Source organism: Ornithorhynchus anatinus, chromosome 13 (genome assembly GCF_004115215.2).
Source record: "Ornithorhynchus anatinus isolate Pmale09 chromosome 13, mOrnAna1.pri.v4, whole genome shotgun sequence".
In the NCBI taxonomy this organism is placed as follows: domain Eukaryota; kingdom Metazoa; phylum Chordata; class Mammalia; order Monotremata; family Ornithorhynchidae; genus Ornithorhynchus; species Ornithorhynchus anatinus.
Window position 1 is genome coordinate 14781176 of NC_041740.1, and position 19480 is coordinate 14800655.

Here is a 19480-nt window from a genome sequence, read left to right on the forward strand (position 1 = left end):
ACCACAAATAGTAGCGTGACTGTGACAAAAACCTCGCAAGAAGTTTAGGAAACCACTGTCTAGAAAACGAATCAATGGCCCTATTCCAGACCATTATGCATTTTAAGACTTCTGGACAAGTTGAAATATTCCAAGTAAACATGGTGCTCCATCCAAGGCGTGGGAGTAGCCCACTGGGGTTAAATATAATAGTTGGAAAACTGTGGAAATCACGGTTCTTCATGTGACTGACAGTTGGTGAGAAGAACACTCTAATTCCACCCTAGTGGCTCTGGGGTTCATTTGGAAAGATGTTTAATTGCCCCGAGGCACTGGGATGCAGTTACACACTTAGCTCATTACAGCTTTGCTGAACATACTTGGGGTTTGGTTTGCCCTCCCAGATGTCCTGTGAAAATCAGGACTAATGGAGAAGTCAGCTTTCTGATATTCTGTGGGGTTCAACTGCCACCCCCAGCCCCAAACATGACACTTTTCTATAGGCATGGTTCCTAACAGACTGATTCACATGGTGTTTCCTTAACATGGAAACTGGCTTGGGTTTCCAGGACTCTAAACCCCCAGAGGTAATGGAGGCACTGTAAAAATCTAAGGGCCTCCCCAAAGTCTTTGAAAAGGATTTCCCTGCTGGTTGTGCTTGGTGGATTCTGCCTTACTGGCCCATAGTGAGACCCATCCCCAAAGGGAGAGATTTTTGAGTTCCAGGAGTGAAAAGTGCTTCCCGGAGATTATTTGTCTGGGGTAAGAAATAATTAACGGGGACTACATGAAGCCCCAAGAGGCTGGTCCATAAACTTCAGGAAGGGTCTTGACCCTTCCCAGCTCCTGTAAAAACTGCCAATCCAAGGAACCGAAGTTCTAGACCAACCAGAAAAGGAACAATTGTACAGGCCCTGGAGATCCCTGTTTTGGGGAATTGGCCAATGAGCTTAGTGATTTCCGATGAGCCATGGCAAGTTAGGAATCTACCTTATTATTGGAAAAACATCCAGTAGTCTCCAATAACCAACATAAAGAAAGGTGACAGATCTGACCTTGGGGGTTTCTGACTAATAAACCAAATGTACTTCTCTAGAAAAAGAATCCTGAAATATTTAGTAGAAGAAAAAGAAAAACTGGCATCTCCAAGCATCTGGAAAATTATGCAAAGCTGTGGCTCGATCTTCAGCTCGGGCAAAACATTCGGGACATGCTGTCAGGGTGAAGGGATGACACAGGGGAAGAAGCTTGTCAGCTTTAATCTCCATGCAATTGGGGCATTTCCTCAGCCCCCTCCTTATCTGCTCCTTCTCCTCCAACTCACAGCAGCTTGGGTTTGAGGTTTTTACAGTTCCCCTGCTAGAAGAGGTCACAAGGTGGCCTGGAGAAAAGAGCAGTAGCCTGAGAGTCAATAGACCTGAGGTCTGATCCCAACTCTGTCAGTCGTCTGCTGCAGAAACCTGGGCAATCACAACTTCTCTGTGCCTCAGTTTCCTCATCTATGAAATAGGGAGTAAATACCTTATGAGCCCCATGTAGGACAGGGACAGTGTCTTCTTTGATTATCTTGCACCTACACCCATAATTGACACGTGATAAAGCTTAACAAATACCACAATTATTATTGCTAAATTGTAAGTTTCTTAAGGGCAGGGACGGTATCTACTAACTCTGCCAAACTCTCCCACATGCTTAGTACAGTCCTCTGCACAAAGTAAGCACTCAATATTCTTGAATGACCCATTTACAGTTCTTGTGACATTGAGAAGCAGCATAGTGTAGTGGATAAAGCAAGGTCCTGGGAGTCAGAAGGTCATGGGTTCTAATCTCGGCTCTGCCACTTGTCTGCTGAGTGATCTTGGGCAAGTCACTTAACTTCTCTGTGCCTCAGTTACAACTACTGTAAAATGGTGATTGAGACTGTGGGCCCCACATGGGACAGGGGCTGTGTCTAACCTGGTTTACTTGTATCCACCCCAACACTTTGTACAGTACCTGGGACATAGCAAGCATTTAACAAATACCATTATTATTATTATTGTGGAACATGGCTCATGGAGGATATATCTGCCTGTTACCGAGTTTAAATGAATACATCATCATCATTATCATCAATGATATTTGAGCATTTACTGCATACAGAGCACTGCACTAAGCACTTGGTAGATAAGTTTTCTGCCCACAACAAGATTATTGTCTAAATCTTCCTTTAAGAAAAACGACTACAGTGTGGTGAGTTTCTCTTTGTAAAATGAATAGAAATCAGTGTAACTATGGGCCCAATAACCTGGTCTAAACGTTATTTGAAGAGTAATAAACAAAGGACACTGAACAGTGCTGGACTAATGGGGGAAACTATTTAAAGGTGCAGTGTAGGGAACCAGTAAGCTAGTTTTGGTTAACATGTTGAAATTTATGGAGAAAGATTAAAATGATTAAAACACTACTGCCTGATTAAGGAAAAGCCAAAGGAATAAGACAATAAGTCATATGAGTACACTGTTTTCTATGAAAACAACAGACCTCTTCAGTTAGGAGACAGACTCTGTGTATCTTTTGAGAGAAATCTGACTTGTGGAAACATCAAGGAAGGTCTAGACAATATTGGGTAATAGAGCATTATAAGGCCCAAAGAGATGGCTTCAGAAAGTTAAGGCTTTAAGTTAATTAAGTTAATTTTGATCATTCAATTGCAACATTAAACTTGCAAGGAAAATGGTTGGGGAAGTGTCTCCTTTTAGTTTTCAACTCTTCCCACACTACTGGACTTTTTCAGAATCTGAATTTGGTAGGACAAAGTTCCAGAGTAGCATTTCCTTCCCGGACCATATGTTGAGATAAAGCTGTTGCCTGCCTGAGCCTGAGGGAGATTGATTGCCAGAAGCAAAGCAGAAGACTTTAAGCTGAGGGCGATCTTGGTCTGGGCCAACATTCTCTGAAGTCTCTGCAGCCCAGGAGAAAATGCAGGGCCTGTTAAGCGGCACCCAGACCAGAAGGCAGAGCAGAGCCTTGTGCCCAAGATCAGGGCATTACAAGCAAGAAAACTTCCTGGGTACGTCACCCTCGGTAAGGGAGGGCTAGAGAGCTGTGGACATTTTCCAATTTTCCTACCCCAAAGTGGAAAGAAATTCAGAGCTAGTCAAGGAAGTGTAAGGAAAGCCCCGGGGATGAAGGAGTTTCTACTGAACAGGACAGAATGTCCCAGGAGAAGGGGCATCTATTTTCGAGGACGTTCCAAAATTTGGAGCTTTCACCTTCAGGAAGAAAGGCAATCCTTAGCAATAATCCCAGGAGAAGGCAGGACAGCTTACCTCACCACATGAGCTTTGGGCTGACGGACTAGAGTTGCTGTAGCTGTGCACTGTGTGTGGGACACTAGGAGAGTATTTTTTGGCAGAAGTTGAGTTAGAAAGCCTTTGGGGGCCATCTAATTGGGAGAGATCACCGAAGGCTCACCTGGGGCCTAGACCCGAGGGGTCTGTGATGTGACTTGGGGACACCAGCTGCTACAGTATCACTTGATGCATTCAGCATGATTAAAAGGACTATTTGAGTCAAGTGACATTCAAGGTTGAATTTCACAAGGGCTTTTACTGATGGAGCTTTTGCTTAGTGATTCCCTTCCCTGCAGCTGCAGCCTGGCAAGAATTCTCTTTCCCTCTGATTGTCCTCATGGATCTTTCCAAACACAATAGCTTGGTGACCAGGTAGTGGTGACCCAGACAGCTTGCCAGGAGCCAGAGGGCATGTCTTTTCTGACCCCTTCCTACTGTAGTAAACATTGAACAAATCCTAATAGTTAAAAGGGGAAATATGATCTTGAGTTGTTTTTTGAAGTAGTGGTGATGGATTGCACTAAGCCATCCACACTCTCTCACCTGCTGACCCTGTGCCTAGGGATCCACATCTACCGTGACCCTTTAAAAGCATCTTTAAAAAGAGACAGAGAGAAAGTACAAGTTCTCTACTTTACCACGCTTACCATGACAAGGAAAGTTGTCTGGCAACCTAGCTAATAGGCCCTGAAATTAAGAAGACAGGACAGCCGGCCGATGGTGAGTTTAAAGGAAGAATGTGTTGGTTTCTGGCAACTCTCGGCTGGTAGTTCTTGATTAATGGGTTGTTCATCAATTTCTTCCCAGGAGAATAAAGTACATCTGTCCCCTTCTAATGCCCACAGCTGGTTGTTGAGGTTCATTTTTTGTTTTTCAGGGTGGGGCAAACTGAACAAGACCAAATCCTATTGAGTGGAAAAAGGAAAGCAGTCTGCTACAGCAGCTACTGTTAGACTCTCTTTGATGTGGTGGGAGGGATTGAAATGCCAAGATGGCAGGATGGCTTGGTGGGAAGACTAAAATTCTCAGCACACATTTCCGAGGACTGGCTCATTCCTGTGCCTGACATTTGGGCCCTCCTCTAAGCATTCTTAGACAGCAGCAATACATACACCTTCAGCTAGAGAGAACCAGAAGGTAACTCATCTGGCAAAATTCAAATTCATGGGTGCCGAACCTTAGAGCCAGAAGTTGGAAAATAGATTTGAGGGTTTAACGTTTTCTATCCCCCTCCAATAACCACGGTTGATGTGAGACTCCCAACTCAACATCAGACCCAAATATTAGACTCTCAAAAATGCACACTATGAACACAATGTGTCAACCTGTGCTGAGCCTGTGGAAAAACTGAAGCCAAAGTAATTTTCTCTCCTGCTCCAGGTAGATTGTGATTCACTGGGAAATGCTCTTTGTGGTTTTCAGAATCTTTCCCAGCAACAGATCCGCAGAAGAGGCTTGGGATAAGAAGACAAGTGAGGTGACAGTTAATAAACCTTCTTGCTGAGCAAAAGTTTCTTTTTGACATTTGAAACCTCAACTAGATTTAAGTTCAAGCCCAGAGAGGACATTAGTTTGGTTTCAGCTAAATCTTTTCCAAACTTCTTAACCTTATAACGAACCACAGTCTTCAGTCTCTGTCTGCCCCTCACACAGCATGAACTTTTTTCATGAAGCAGCGTGGTTCCACAGCAAAACGTTTATGATTCTTGGCCAAGGCACTAGTTCATGTCCGGTTTGAGATAAACTCTCCAAAACACAACAAATCCACCAAGATTTGTGGTTTGGCTTTTGGGGACAAAAGCTTGAAATCTCAAAAAATCCATTAAACATGACCATCTAGCTGAACAAAACAGTCCAGTTACACTTTTGGTTTGGGCTGAACTGGTTGGGTTTGATCCAAACTAAAACACATTTGGTGCAAACCCCATACACACTAAAATCAGGAAACTCTGCATGAAGAGAGGCAGAGTTAGCCAAACCACCAGATTTACATTTTTCTCCCCAGCAATTCACCTGGCCAGCACCATAAGTGAAAACAATGATGGGGAAAACAGTTCTGGAAAAAACACTGACCCCTTTGGGAGACTTGCTACAGATTTACTGTGGTCCTCGGCCTAGCGGGAGGAGAAAGGGAGAAGGAAATGGAAGTGATTTAGAAGGCAAAGGTGGAACCGAGATGAAAAAAGATAATTTGGGCAGCCTAAAGGGTTTGGAAAACACTTTGAAAGACTGAAAACTAATCCGACCAAAGTTTCCCCAGTAGCTGATTTCCGCATCCCACCTCTGCTGGGGCCGGGGGGCACCTAAGCCTTTGGCAATGACTAGTTGAACAATCAGACCCCAGGGGAGTCTGAAGGAGAGGCCCCGCTCTTACAGTTCAGCGAAATAAGCTCTTGAAAGGCAGCTGGCCGAGGGTGACAGAGTTCTCTTGCTTTCCCCGGGTTCTCGGATGAGCCACCATTAGATGTCCAGAGAGGACCCCATCTCCCATCCTTTCCCAATCCCCTCCTATGCTTCTATGTGGGCCTGGAACTATGGGACCCTAAGCTGGGGTTGTGAATTGATGAATATTCTCTGGGCAACGTGGCTTTTTTGGGGTTGACTGGAGCTAAACTGGTCAGTGGCCAAGCAGTATACTTAAAGGATGAGAATTCAGGCAACTGAAAGATTAGCACAATCTGGGAATTTTGAATCCAGGAAGTTTTGTTATGTTTGAAATCTGGGGATAAGAACTCTGCGTCTCTCGGGCTTGTGTTCCGAGGGTACAAAGCAAGCCATGGCAACTCAGGTTTGCGGATTAGTCCCTGGTAACAGATTGAATAGTAGTGCGGCCTGGTGGAAAGATCACAGGTCTGGGAATCAAAGGCCCTGGGTTTTTAGCCTGGCTCTGCCACTTGCCTGCTGTGGGCCTCAGTCCAATCAGATTATCTTGTATCTACCCCAGAGCTTAGTACAGTGTTTGGCACATAGTAAGCACTTCACAAATACCACAAATTCTTCCTCTTATTATTATTATTGATGTGCTCCTCCACTGCGGGCCCAGGTCAGTCACAGAATGCATCAAGTACAGCAGATTTCTCAAACACCCCAATCCTACCAAAGGATGAGTTTTAAAGCCCCAAACTCCACAGAGATAGAAGGGATCCTCCTTTTCTCCATGACCTCTCCCTGTCCCTGTTTTTTCTCCTGCTTGCAAATCAGAGGAGGATTATCTACAAAATGGGACAGCCAATTGGCTGACAGGGGTTCTCCAAATTCCCCGCAACCAGCCTGGAGCCTTGTTGAGGTTGTTTAATTTCGGGGCACACACAAGCAAGGAAGGGAGAACAAATAATTTAAAGACAGAGAGATGCAAATAATATATGTTGGTATTTGTTAAGCGCTTACTATGTGCATAGCACTGTTCTAAGCGCTGGGGTAGATACAGGGTAATCAGGTTGTCCCGCATGGGGCTCACAGTCTTAATCCCCATTTTACAGATGAGGTAACTGAGGCACAGAGAAGTTAAGTGACTTGCCCACAGTCACAAAGCTGACAAGTGGCAGAGCGGGGATTCGAATCCATGAGTTCTGACTCCAAAGCCTGTGCTCTTTCCACTGAGCCACACTGCTTCTCTAATGTCATAGAACATTATAGGACAGCAGACATTTGGGACACAGCAGCAACAAACTGAGATGCCTGCTGGGCAGCAATCAGAAGAAGGTTAGTCCAACTGGAGTAGAGACTTAGGGAACAATCTATTACCAAGAGGCAGATTTGAAAACAGCAAAAGGCATTATAGAAGGGGACCTTGCCTCTGTGCAGCTCAGAGCAATCTTTTCCACTGAGCACCATGGAAATATATATGTATATACAAACAGTTTGAAAGTCAAGAGAACAAGTATTAACTGGGCTCTGTAAAGTGTCAACAAAGAGTCCAAATCAGAATAAGGGAGAATGACAAGAGAACTCACCCAGTTAACTTTCATTTTGATCAAGCATGCCATATCACAGGTGCTAAAGGAAAATTAATTTTAGAACTCCAATTTTCCGAGGAATCCATTGCTGCATCTGTGGGAAGCAGAATGGCCTAGTGGAATGAGCATGGGCCCAGGAGTCAAAAGACCTGGTTCTAATCCCGGCTCTGACACTTACCTGTTGTGTGGCCTTGGGCAAGTAACTTGAGCTCTCTGGGCCTCAGTTTCCTACACTGTAAAATGGACAGGAAATGTCTCTTCTCCCTTACACTTAGAAATTGAGCCCTATGTGGGACAGGGGCTATGTCTGACCTAATTATCTTGTATCTGCCCCAGTGCTTAACAAAATGCTTTGTACAAAGTAAGGACTTACTAAAATACCCCAATTAATATTGTTACTGGTATTAGGCCAGGACACTGGGAGGAGCTTCTGGGGATTGGTGCACTGCTGGGTGAAATCACTTGGGACTGGGTTCAGGGCAGGTCAGAGAGGCTCTTGCTTGCCTCCCCGCTCTGGCAGCGGGCCCAACAGACCTCCAAGCAGACACCCAAGGGCCCTCTTGGTAGTCCAACCCTGCCTGTGTTTGGCTGCTTGTTGGAAACAGCCTGCCTTTGGTCAGTCAGTCACTTGTATTTATTGAGTGCTTAATGTGTACAGAGCAATGTACTAAGCACTTGGGACAATACAATATAACAACATAACAGACACATTCTCTGCACACAAGAAGCTTACAATCTATCTTTTTTGGTGATATTTTCAGAGAACATTATAAAATTATGCCCCACTTAACGGGGTGAAAATTCCATTCTTTGAAAACAATGAGTCCACATGCTCACCATAAGGACAGCATGGTTTGCCGAAGTCCCTGTTGCCACCCTGCTTCTCCTCAATGCCTCAAGTTTGACTTCAAATCCCCCTGGGCCCAGAGCCCCCTCCTTCCGAGCCCCCAACCCTTCCAAGCTCCCGACCCTGCCGACTCACCTCCAACCTCACTCCTCTACCCTTCCCTTGCTTCCAGCTCCAAATTCTCCCGCTGAGGATTCTTTCACCAGGGGGTGGAGGGCTTGGAAACAAGGGGCCTTCCCATCTCTGGTGAAGCTTTCCATGTGCAAAAATCAAGTTATTATTTTAGAATTTTGGATCTTGATTTCATTTTCTGGGACGATGATTTATGCCCTATTAGATATCATGCTGCACCCAGGGCAGTTTTTATGTCATCAATTAATGTCTGTGTTTTGGGTTTTTCCAGCTGAGAAAGCTGTTATCCCAAATCCTCGCCCTAATGCTCTCTCAGGCCCCAGCATCTGGTTCCTGGGCTAACTGCCTATTGCTCTTGCTGGACTGGTGAACAGAATGGGTTTCCTGTCCTGCATTCCCAACTGCCAGCAGCCCAGCTGCATGCATCTGAATTTGCCTCATGCAAAAACTGGCCCATGGATGTTTTCGGCAAGCCGAGGGTAGAAACCGAGGCCCAGAAGGGCAAACTCTGAAATTTTCCACCTGAAAATACCCCAGGCTGCCCAGGTGGGTGTAACTGGGAGGAGGCAGGGAGTGGATTTCGCCGAGGGCCCACAATGGTCTCGGCAGTGTGAGAGGACTGAGCCAGGATCTGATCGAAGCTATATTTTCCCAAAACCTTGGGTCCCCCAGAAAAGCAGGTCGAAGCCCAGATTTTTCCCGTGGGACCCAAGGACTGGAACGGTGCTTTGAGGCAGTCTCCTTGCTGTAATTTAAGAATGCCTTTTTCCTTTTTCAGAAGGTAAAATGAATGGTTAAATAACCCTGTGGAAGCCCTACGGAGCCACATGCCATTGTTCCTCCTGGGATATTGCCGGGCCATTTGATCCCAGCTTCTCCTGGATCATCACACCAGATCATTTTGTATCCTGATATCCCGTGAGGAACAATGATTTCTCCTTCAGACACTCCATGAATGTACAACTTCCTGGCCTAGTGGAAAGGGCATGGGCCTGGGAGTCATGAGACATAGATTCTAATCCTAACTTTACCTTTTACCTCTTGTGTGACCTCGGGCAAGTCACTTAGCTTCTCTAGTCATCAGTTTCCTCAGCTGTAAAACAATGAACCCTACCTATAAAACAGTGAGCCCCATGTGAGACAGAGACTGTATCGACTCTGATTTTCTTGGATCTATCTCAGCCAGTAGCACAGCGCTTGGCATTTAGTAAGCCCCTAAAAAAATACCATAACTAACAACTGCCTATCAAGAGCATTGGCTTTTGATAACTCTGGGCCTTAAGTGGAAAATAATTTTGACCAGAGGAAACTCCAGGTGCCTTGAGATCCTTGTGAATAAGGCAACTTTGAGCTCATGTTCCATGGCAGAGCAGGCAATGGGTAAAACATTGGAAGTGAGTGGAGCCTTTAAAATGGGAATCGCTAAAAAATAAGTCCTGAGTACTGGCTGGCGAAGACCCAGCAATGGAGAGAATAATAATAACAATAATGATAATAACCATGGAACTTAAGCGCTTGCTACATGAGAGAAGTATTTACATCTCTCTTTGAAGGGAAAGAAGGGGATGTAGATGCAAACCAATGCCCATGCTCCATTTCTGGGGGCATCTTCAGGGACAACCACCAATTCCAGAACATCCCCCAGGCGGCTGAATAGAAAAACAAGCCAAATATTTTGAACAGCTCATATGTCACGTAGACTTGCGCAGGACCCACTTCAATAAAATCACAGTGGTATCATGTCACACTTACAGAGGGCTTTCATCTTCAAAGCACTTTATGACTGCTCATGAATTGACTTGGGACCAAAGATGAAAAACTGGAGGGGTGGGGGGCAGCTGGGTCTATGGTTCTGAGGAGAATGGATGGGACCCAGATCAAAGCGCAGCCTCGGACTTCGTTAACACACATCTCTCTGGAAGGAAGCACAGCAGGATGATCCTGCTCCGGCTTCTGGGATCGTCATTATAATAATAATCATCATCATCGTGGCATTTCTTAACCACTTACTATATACCAAGCATTGTACTAAGCACTGGAGTAGATATAAGATCATCAGGTCCCACATGGGGCTCACAGTCTGAGTAGGAGGGAGAACAGGTATTGAATGCCCCATTTTGCAAGTGAGGGAACAGAGGCACAGAGAAGTGAAGTTGACTTGCCCAAGGTGACACAGCAGATATTCAATCAAGACAAGTGGTGGAACAGGGATTAGGACCTGACTCCCTCTGGCTCCCAGGCCCCTGGTCTTTCCTCTAGGCCATGCTGCTTCCTAAGATTAAACGTTGTAGGGGAGGAGCAGAGCACAAAGCCCATCGGGACCCCGATCTCAGTGACAGCAACAGAATCAATTGCCTGGCGGCCTGTGGGTGGCTCCCAGCTCTTCAGGCGTCGGACCAATTACGCCCCACGTCCAGGCCAGGCCTGGAGAGGTCCAAGACCCTCAGCTCCATCAAGGGCCTCCCTTAATGAGGCCCTTCAACCTCAGTGTAAATGAGTATCAGGGGCTTGGGTGGCAGCATCACCAGTTAGTTAGTGCCACCAGCAGGCATCACTGGGGCCTGAGAGGTGGTAGGGTTGAACCAGGGTGTTCATGCCTGGGGCACCTCATCACCAGACAAAGTCTGACGTTTTGGTAAGAACGGAAGAGGGGGAGGTGGATCGGGGTGAGATTGGATCTCAGGTACAGGACATGTGCAGACCAGAAAAACATCTGTGTCTCTTTAGGCTCCAGACAACCTGCAGCCTGGAAGTTGGGCACTCATAGACAATTCTCCAAAACACCGTTCCAGAGATTGGCTGCTTGGTCAATTTTTTTTTTATATGGTATTTGTTAAGCAGTTACTATGTGCCAGGCACCGTTCTAAGCACTGGGGTAGATGCAACGGTGTCTGGGAATCAGAAGGTCATGGGTTCTAATCCCGGCTCCGTCACTTGTCTGTGTGACCTTGGGCATGTCACTTTACGTCTCTGTGCCTCAGTTACCTCTTCTGTAAAATGGGAATTGAGACTATGAGCCCCATGTGGGACAGGGACCGTGTCCAACTGGATTTGCTGGTGTCTACCCCAGGATTTAGTACAGTGAATGGTACATAGTAAATGCTTAACAAATACCATAATTATAAGGTAATCAGGTTGGACACACCCTAGAGTCAATCACTCAGTGGTATTTATTGAGTGCTTGCTGTGTGCCAAGCACTGTACTGAGCACTTGGGAGAGTAGGTAGACACGATCCCAGACTTCAAGATGCTTACAATCTAGTGAGAGAGAATTTGGGTTACCGTGGGCTGCATATGCAGCCTCAAATGATATGAGCCGTGATTGGCTATTGGGTTTGATTTCACTGAGATGAAATTGCTGCAAACACACATGGACTTGTTGGGAACTTTCAAATGATTTCCATAACCTTCAGTTTTTCACAGTGCACAAACTCTAACTAGTTCATAAAAATTCTCCAACCCCTCTGGCTCCAGAGAGTGGAATACCACTGACATTGAATTCTTATCTAATAGCCTGGCATTAATTTCGACTGGCTTAGGCCCACAATTATTTGCAAAGTTGCAGTATTTAGAGACGTGGTCTGCTCTGGGGGCAGCCTGCCCCTCCCCAGTTTGCCTTCCAATCTCACGTTCAACTTCCAAAACTTCATGCTCGCCATTCACACAGCCTGGAACTCTCTCCCCATCAAATTTGCCAGGGCTTAGCCCTTCTCTTCTTCAAAGCCTCCCTAAAAATCCCCCCAATGAATTCCCAAGCCTTCTCCAATGAATTCCCAACACCCCAGCTATGCCAACCCAATGTTCAGCTATTCTATCTTACTCGTCTTCCCAGCACAATGTACGTATTTAAATATTTACTTAAAACCTTCAATCACTCAGCTATTTCATCCTGCCATATTTGTACCTACTTCCTGCTCTACACTTAGTCTTCTTCTCGCTTTCAGTATTTGCAAATAATTTTTGCCTGTCTTTCCCAGACCAGGTTGAAAATTTGATGAGGACAGGGGACGGACCTTGCTACTGTCGTACTCCACTAAGTACTCAGTGATGAAAAGAACTTGCCAAAGGCCACAGCCTTTTTCATTAATATCATTATTAACAACATTGTATTTGTTAAGCACTTACTATGTGTCAGGCACTGTTTTAAGATCTGGGATAGGGACACAGTCCCTGTTCCACAAGGGGTTCCTGGTCAAAGTAGGAAGGAGAACAGGTATTAAATCCCCATTTTACCAATGAAGTAACTGAGACCCAGAGAAGTTAAAGTGACTTGCTCAAGGTCACATAGCAGGCAACTGGAAGAGCTGGGGTTAGGGAGAAGGGAGGTGAGCAGCCTGGCTGGGTGGGCTCCCTACTCTGGCTGGGGTGGGGGGAACTGACAGGGCAACAAACTGGGTCGAAGGAATCCTCCCTCACTAGGACCCTCGCCAGTCCTCTTCACCTTCCCCCAGGTTATATCTTTAGTTCTCCACATTTACCACAAAACCGAAACTCACTCACCCTTCCAGGTCAGTTATAACAACAAAAGGCAAAATGAAAGAAAGTGTATTGGGTCACATGGGGGATGCGGATGTATTTACGTAGAAGACTGAACAAATAAATTAGTGGTTCCTTTTGTGATAAAGTAAATACTCCCAGGAACACTGCAGATCCTGATGAAGTCATCGGGCCTGTGCTCTAATTTAGTGCAGATGTGGAAGTTCGAAGAGCGCTCGGGCCCTTTCCTGAAATCCCCCGACGCCCCGGTGACCGTGATGGGCCTCCATGTTGTTGTTGGCCTTGCTAACGGCAGCAGCCGCTGCTTTGATTCGTGCCTTGGGCTCAATCTGCAGGCCCGAATCCTTAGAAGAAGATGTATGGGGGCTGTGGGGTTTTGCTTCCCTGAGATGGGCTCCACCGTGGGCAGGGGAAAAATGAAAAGATTCCAAATGTCCAGAATCATGCTGGGAGGGCGGTTGGGGTGGGTTGGCGGCGATCATCTGGACCGGAAGAGAGCCTGGGGAGGGTCAGACTGTGAGTCAAGAGCAGAGGGAGAGACACAGAGGGCGAAAAGTGGAGGCGGCGCGGATCACTAATCAGCAATAAGCGGACGGTCCTATGCCACTGTACTTCCCAACATCCGGAAGGGAAATGGAAGGGAAGCAGCAGGGCTGCTTGGAAAGAGCAGGAGGCCTGGGTTCCAGTCCCTGCTCTGCCACTTGTTTGTTGTGTGATCTTGGGCGAGCCACTTAACTTCTCTGAGACTTAGTTTCCTCATCTGTAATATGGGAATAAAAATACCTGCTCTCCCTCCCTCTTAGACTGTGAGCCCCATGTGGGCGGGGACTGTGTCCGACCTGGTTATCTTGTATCCGTCCCAGGGCTTAGTACAGGACTTGGCACCTAGTGATTTGAAATGGTGCCCTAGACCCCTGTGCCGACCTCATACCAAACAAGCCTCACCAGGCCACCGTCTCTGCCAAAGTTCTGCCACTTGCAGTCTGAGCAATGCCCATCTTCAAAATGGCAATAGGGTTAGTAGATACGATCACTCCCTGCCCTCAAGGTGCTTACAAATCAATCAACAGCATTTACTGAGCCCATTCTCTGTGCAGAGCACTATGCTAAGCCTTGAGAGAACACAAGGGAGTTAACAGACATGATCACGATCTCAGCCCTCAAAGAGGCCCCGTTTCCCAGATATGCAAGGTCCATAGTGAACATCTTTGATTGTTACAACCTTAATGCTCAGGTGAAAATACGCAGGACTTGTAACACTTGACTGTGTCTTCTGGAAACACTCCTCTCTGACTGGCACTGCCCAGTCTCAGTTCCCATCTCCTTAGGGTGATCTCCTGGACATCCCAGGAGGGTCTTATTTCCAGGGGACTGACTCCCCCTTCCTCTTCCAGGGAGGTGACCTACCCTCTCAAGTCCCTCTCTCCTTTTCAAGACTAATCATGATAATAACAATACTTACTGTGTGTCAAACACTGCAATAAGAGAAGCAGCTTGGCTCAGTGGCAAGAGCCCGGGCTTGGGAGTCAGAGGTCATGGGTTCGAATCCTGGCTCTGCCACTTGTCAGCTGTGTGACTGTGGGCAAGTCACTTCACTTCTCTGTGCCTCAGTTCCCTCATCTGTAAAATGGGGATTAAGACTGTGAGCCCCACGTGAGACAACCTGATTCCCCTGTGTCTCCCCCAGCGCTTAGAACAGTGCTCTGCACCTAGTAAGCGCTTAACAAATACCAACATTATTATTATTATTATTATTATTAATAAGCACTGGGGTAGATACAAGACACTTAGGTTGGACACAGTCCTTGTCCCACAGTGAAGCTCACACACTAATGGGGGCGGGGGGAGAACAGGTATTTTATCTCCATTTGACAGATGAGGTAAATGAGGCACAGAGAAGTTAAATGACTCACCCAAGATCACACAGCAGGCAATTGGCAGAGCCAGGATTAGAACCCAGATCTCCTGATGCTTGTTTTCTTCCCACTAGGCTGTGCTGCATCTCTGGCAGTTGGGGACAAACTCCACCCCTCCTGGTCCAGCTCATGGGCTCAGTTCTCTGGTATGAACAGGAGAAAATCTCCACATTCATAGCACAGACAGCGTTTGAGCCCGGGACACTCAAAACAGAACAGGCTGATGCCTTTTAGAGCTCATCTTTGTCCTCCAGAAAACACTTTCCTGCTATTGTCGCAAGCACCCCCTCACCCAACTCTAGGGGCGACTTCAGGGATCTTTTAAAGAAAATTAAATGGGGTGACTCCCTAATTGGAAGGGGAGTGTGATGTCAGTGTACCATCCCATCATCTCTATGTAGAGCTCACAGTGGGCAATAAGTTGGCCTGGGATCTCAAAGCACCTCACTAGCATCTCAGCACACAGTTGACAATAATAATAATAAAAAATAACAATAATGGCATTTGTTAAGCACTTACTATGTAGCAGTACTGTTCTAAGCACTGGGGTGATAAAAGAGAAATAGGACAGACACAGTCCTTGTCCCACTTGGGATTCGCCTCTAAATAGGAGGAAGAATGAGTGTTTAATCCCCATTTTACAGGTGAGGCCCGGAGAAGTGAAGTGTCTTGGCCAGTGTCAGAAGTGGGATTAGAACTCAGATCTAGGACATGGACTGTGTCGAACCTGATGTGCTTATATTCACCCCAGTTCCTAGTACGGTGCCAGCCACATAGTAAGTGCTTAACGAATAACACAATTATTATTACTGTTGGTCTGGGTTTCTACCCCACCCCAAATAATTTGGCCTGAAAACCTCATCACTCCCACCCTGGCTGAATGGACAGGACCAATCTGGGTTGGAGGGAAAGGTTCTCGAGTCCACCGATGAACCCTAAGCACACAATGGCATTTACTGAGTGCTTACTGTATATTTACTAAGCGCTTGGGAGAGTACAATATAACAGTTGGTAGACACATTCCCTGCCCACATGAAGGGAAGATTCTCCCACCATCCCGAGCCGCTCTGCAGTCTCCCAGATTGATGCTTGGCTCTCTGAGAGAGCCTCAGCTGTGTCTTTCCACCCGGTGGCCTTCTGGGCCAGATGCAGCCTGCTGGGCAAGTCATCAGCAGTGCAGGAAGTCAATCTGTCGGCTGACCCGTCCGAGAAGCGCATGGGTCACTTGGCTGGGCTCTCAGGAAGAGGGACAATCGCCCGGCCGGAAGGAGCCTGGACAAATGTCCTGGCTGCCTTAGGGTCCCCCTCTCCCCGGACATCCTTTGGTGCCAAGGTTTCTCAGAGATGGGAACCCACCACTTGGATTACGGAAAGCTGTCTCCCGGCAGACAGACGTCCCTCCTCCCACCCCCTCTCCACCCTTCTTGGCTGTCTCCTGGCAGACTGGGGGTGGGCCACCTAAGAGACGATGTGGCCCTGCTGGGCAGACAAGGCTCAGGTCGCACTGACTTGGCAGGTTCCTCCTGACACTTTTGAGCACTGTACAGGAGGCAACGTAATTACAAAGACAGTGTACTGGAGCACTGTGCGGGAGGGTTTACCCCCATTTCAGGGAGTTAAGCAGAGTTGTCCCTAGGGTACAACTGTTAGGGAAGATGAAAAAAGCACCTTACCTTCAGAGGCAAAAAAGGATGCCCCTCCCCCCTTGTTGTAGGCCCTTGAAGAATGGAGGGGGTGCTCAGGAGCAGCAGGGTGAGGGTGCAGATTCCTGCCTCCCTCAGCACCCCCACATTCCTCAAGGGAAGGGTGAGACCCTCACCTGAGCAGAGCAAAAAGGCACAGGTGGGGATAGACATGTAAACAACAGTAACAATATTTGTTAAGCACTTATGTGCCAGGCACAGTACTAAACACTGGGGTAAATATGAGATAATCAGGTTGACCACAGTCCCTCTCCCACATGGGATTCACAGTTTAAGTAGTAGGGAGCAGGATTGATTCTCATTTTGCAGATGTGGAAAGGTCACATAGCAGCTCAACGGCACAGCCAGGATTAGAACCCAGGTCCTCTGACTCCAAGACCTGTGCTCTTTCCACTAGGTTATGGGGTCCCTCTCGCCCCCTCTCTCACATCACTCCAAGCACATTTTATTCAGTTCTGGATCTTGTTGCAAGGATGATGTAGTTTCTCTGGATGGAGTTCAGAGAAGAGCAGCAACCCCGATAAGGGAAAAGGAGGGACTGATTTATGAGGAAAGGTTGAAGAGGAGAGAGACATGATAACTGTTTACAGATACCCAGGGGAGCCCACACCACCAAGGGAGAGGAAATATTAAATGTGGTATGAGGGGCTCTAATGAGGCATGACAGGAGGAACCTCTGAAAAAAACGAGCGAGGATGGCTTTTGGAAGAACCGTTCCCGACATGGCATGCTTCCTGGCTGTGGGACAGTCTTTCACAGCAGGAGTGCCCCCCCCCCGCCCCCATTACCGAGAGACTAGAAAAATCAGATAGGACACCATCTGATATGCTGCCCAACTGGGTGCTTGATCCCGACTGGGTGATTGACCCCAACCATGTGCAGAGGACAGAAATGCTCCCTGGGCAAGGCACACTCAAAACCGTCTGGGGTGGCTTTCCACTGGTCCACCCTTTCTAGTCCCAGCCCCCCCCCCCCGGCTCCCTGGCTCACTCCCTCTTCCGGATCGAAGCAGAAGAGGATGGAGCGGAATATCGGGGCTGGGGGAGGTGCCTGAGTGGAATTGTAGTAAGGAAGAAGGGGAGGAGTTTGATGAAGAGTGTGTGGGCAGTAGAGGCGAAAGTTGTAAAGACTGTGTGAGTACTCTGGGGGCTGGAAAAAAGGGGGGTGGGGGGGAAGATGCAGGATGCCCTCAAGGTGAAAAGGAGAGACCCTGGAAGCATCCCAGAGCATGGGCATACTCAGATATTCAGAGCCCAAAAAGCTCTTCTCAGACTACAAGTTTCAGGCATATTCAGGACATCTGAGATTTTCTTTCACTGCATCTTTAAAACATTTCTTCCACCATCATTTGTGAGTTGCCCATTTCAGCTCACCACCCACGGACTCGGGAGTCCTATTACCATCCATCCTCCTCACACGTCCAGCCGGAGAAGCTGTGTTGTACCGAGCACAGCCTTGACACTGGCGGACAGCCTGGGAGCCTGGACTTGATTGTTTGCGAGCCCTGCCAGAGAGGCACTGATGGTATTTGTTAATATTAGTGTGCCCTTAACAAAAGCATACTATATGTCAACACTGGGTAGATAAACCCATTTTGATCAGAAATAGTCCTTGGCCCACTTGAGCCTCACGGGCCAAGGGGAAGTGTGATCTAGCGGGTAGAGCATGGGCCTGGGAGTCAGAAAGATCTGGGTTTTAATCCGGCTCCGCCACCTGTCTGCCGTGTGACCCTGGCAAGCTACGTCGCTTCTCTGTGCCACGGTTACCTCATCTGAAAATGGGATGAAAACTGTAAGCCCCACTTGGGTCATAGGCTGGGTCCACCCTGATTATCTTTCTTGTATCTACCCCAGGGCTTAGTACAATGCCTGGCACAAGGTAGGTGCTTAATACCATAAAAAAGGGAGAAAAAACTGGCTTTTAATCTCCATGTTACAAATTAGGAAACTGAGTCCCAAAGAAATCAAGCGACTTCCCCAAAGCCACACAGCCGGCAAGCGTCAGAGCTAGCACTGGAACCCAGGTCTCCCAACTCCCAGGCCTGTGTTCTTCCCACTGGGCTACACCGCCCGTCCCGGCATCGCTCTAAAAATCGGACGTCGGGTTTGCGACACCAGAGGCGAGAGGGCCACGTACCTTCAGCCAGCCTCGCTCTTCCCGGCCTTCACCTTCATCCACAGTCCCGTCGCACCTATTATGTGCCCGTGTCTCCCAGAAGCACGAACAGTCAAACCACATACCTTTCTCCGGAAAGCTCCGGTCGGGCAGACACCTTGCAGTGATTAGACGTTCCCCTCTCCTTATTTTTCCTTGTCTGGCGTAAACCAGCCGGGAAGGGGAGCTGTGTGCAAGCTACATCTCGGTGAAATCAGATTCTCCAGCAGCTGCTGTTAATCACAATCACCACCTTCCCGGAGAAAAGCTCTGGCCTTGAGCGTGAAACCACAAGCGGGTCTGCTTGTTCCCGGGACCATCTGTACAGCGAAGGGAGAATTGCATTTAGAGCCTTAACCTGTTGGCTATCGGCAAAGTCTCTGTCGGCCAGGGCTAATAGCCCCGTGGGAGGATAACTGGGCCACGGGTGGGGTACGGGCACCCCTGTAAGGGCTTAAACACCTCTTGACCACAGTGTGTAAAAGAGATGCCTTCCTCGCCACACTCCACACAGCATAAGGAGTCGGGGCAGTGACGGGGGTGAGGCTGGGCCGGGGGAGAGAGGGGCGAGGCTGGGCCGGGGGAGAGAGGGGCGAGGCTGGGCAGAGGGAGAGAAGGGCGAGGGTGGGCCGGGGTAGAGGGGGCAAGGCTGGTCAGGGAAGAGGGGGCGAGGCTGGGCCGGGGGAGAGAGGGGCGAGGCTGGGCCGGGGGAGAGAGGGGCGAGGTTGGGCCGGGGGAGAGAGGGGCGAGGCTGGGCCGGGGGAGAGAGGGGCGAGGCTGGGCCGGGGGAGAGAGGGGCGAGGTTGGGTCCGAGAAGAGAGGGGCTAAAGCCGGGAGGTTCTGAAACGCCATGGCTAGTGCAGAACTTTCTGGCAAAGTTACCTTGGGAAAGGCCCCGTTGAGGGTCAGGGACGGTGAGGGGGCACTTCCCGCAGGTGGCCGGCAGGGGGAGGCAGAGCGG

At 48.1% G+C, this 19480-nt stretch overlaps 1 long non-coding RNA gene across 2 annotated transcripts in view; it reads right to left on the reverse strand.

Annotated features, from left to right (window-relative positions):
• The window catches only part of LOC120638788, a 75554-nt gene extending 56743 nt beyond the window's left edge, over positions 1-18811 (reverse strand). Inside the window, exon 1 of one of the 2 annotated variants that reach the window (XR_005660732.1) lies at positions 18606-18811. This is a non-coding gene — a long non-coding RNA (uncharacterized LOC120638788). Of the gene's footprint in view, positions 1-18501 lie in introns of both variants that reach the window. The other variant, XR_005660731.1, reaches the window with a different exon arrangement.
• Between the last annotated feature and the right edge of the window lie 669 nt (positions 18812-19480).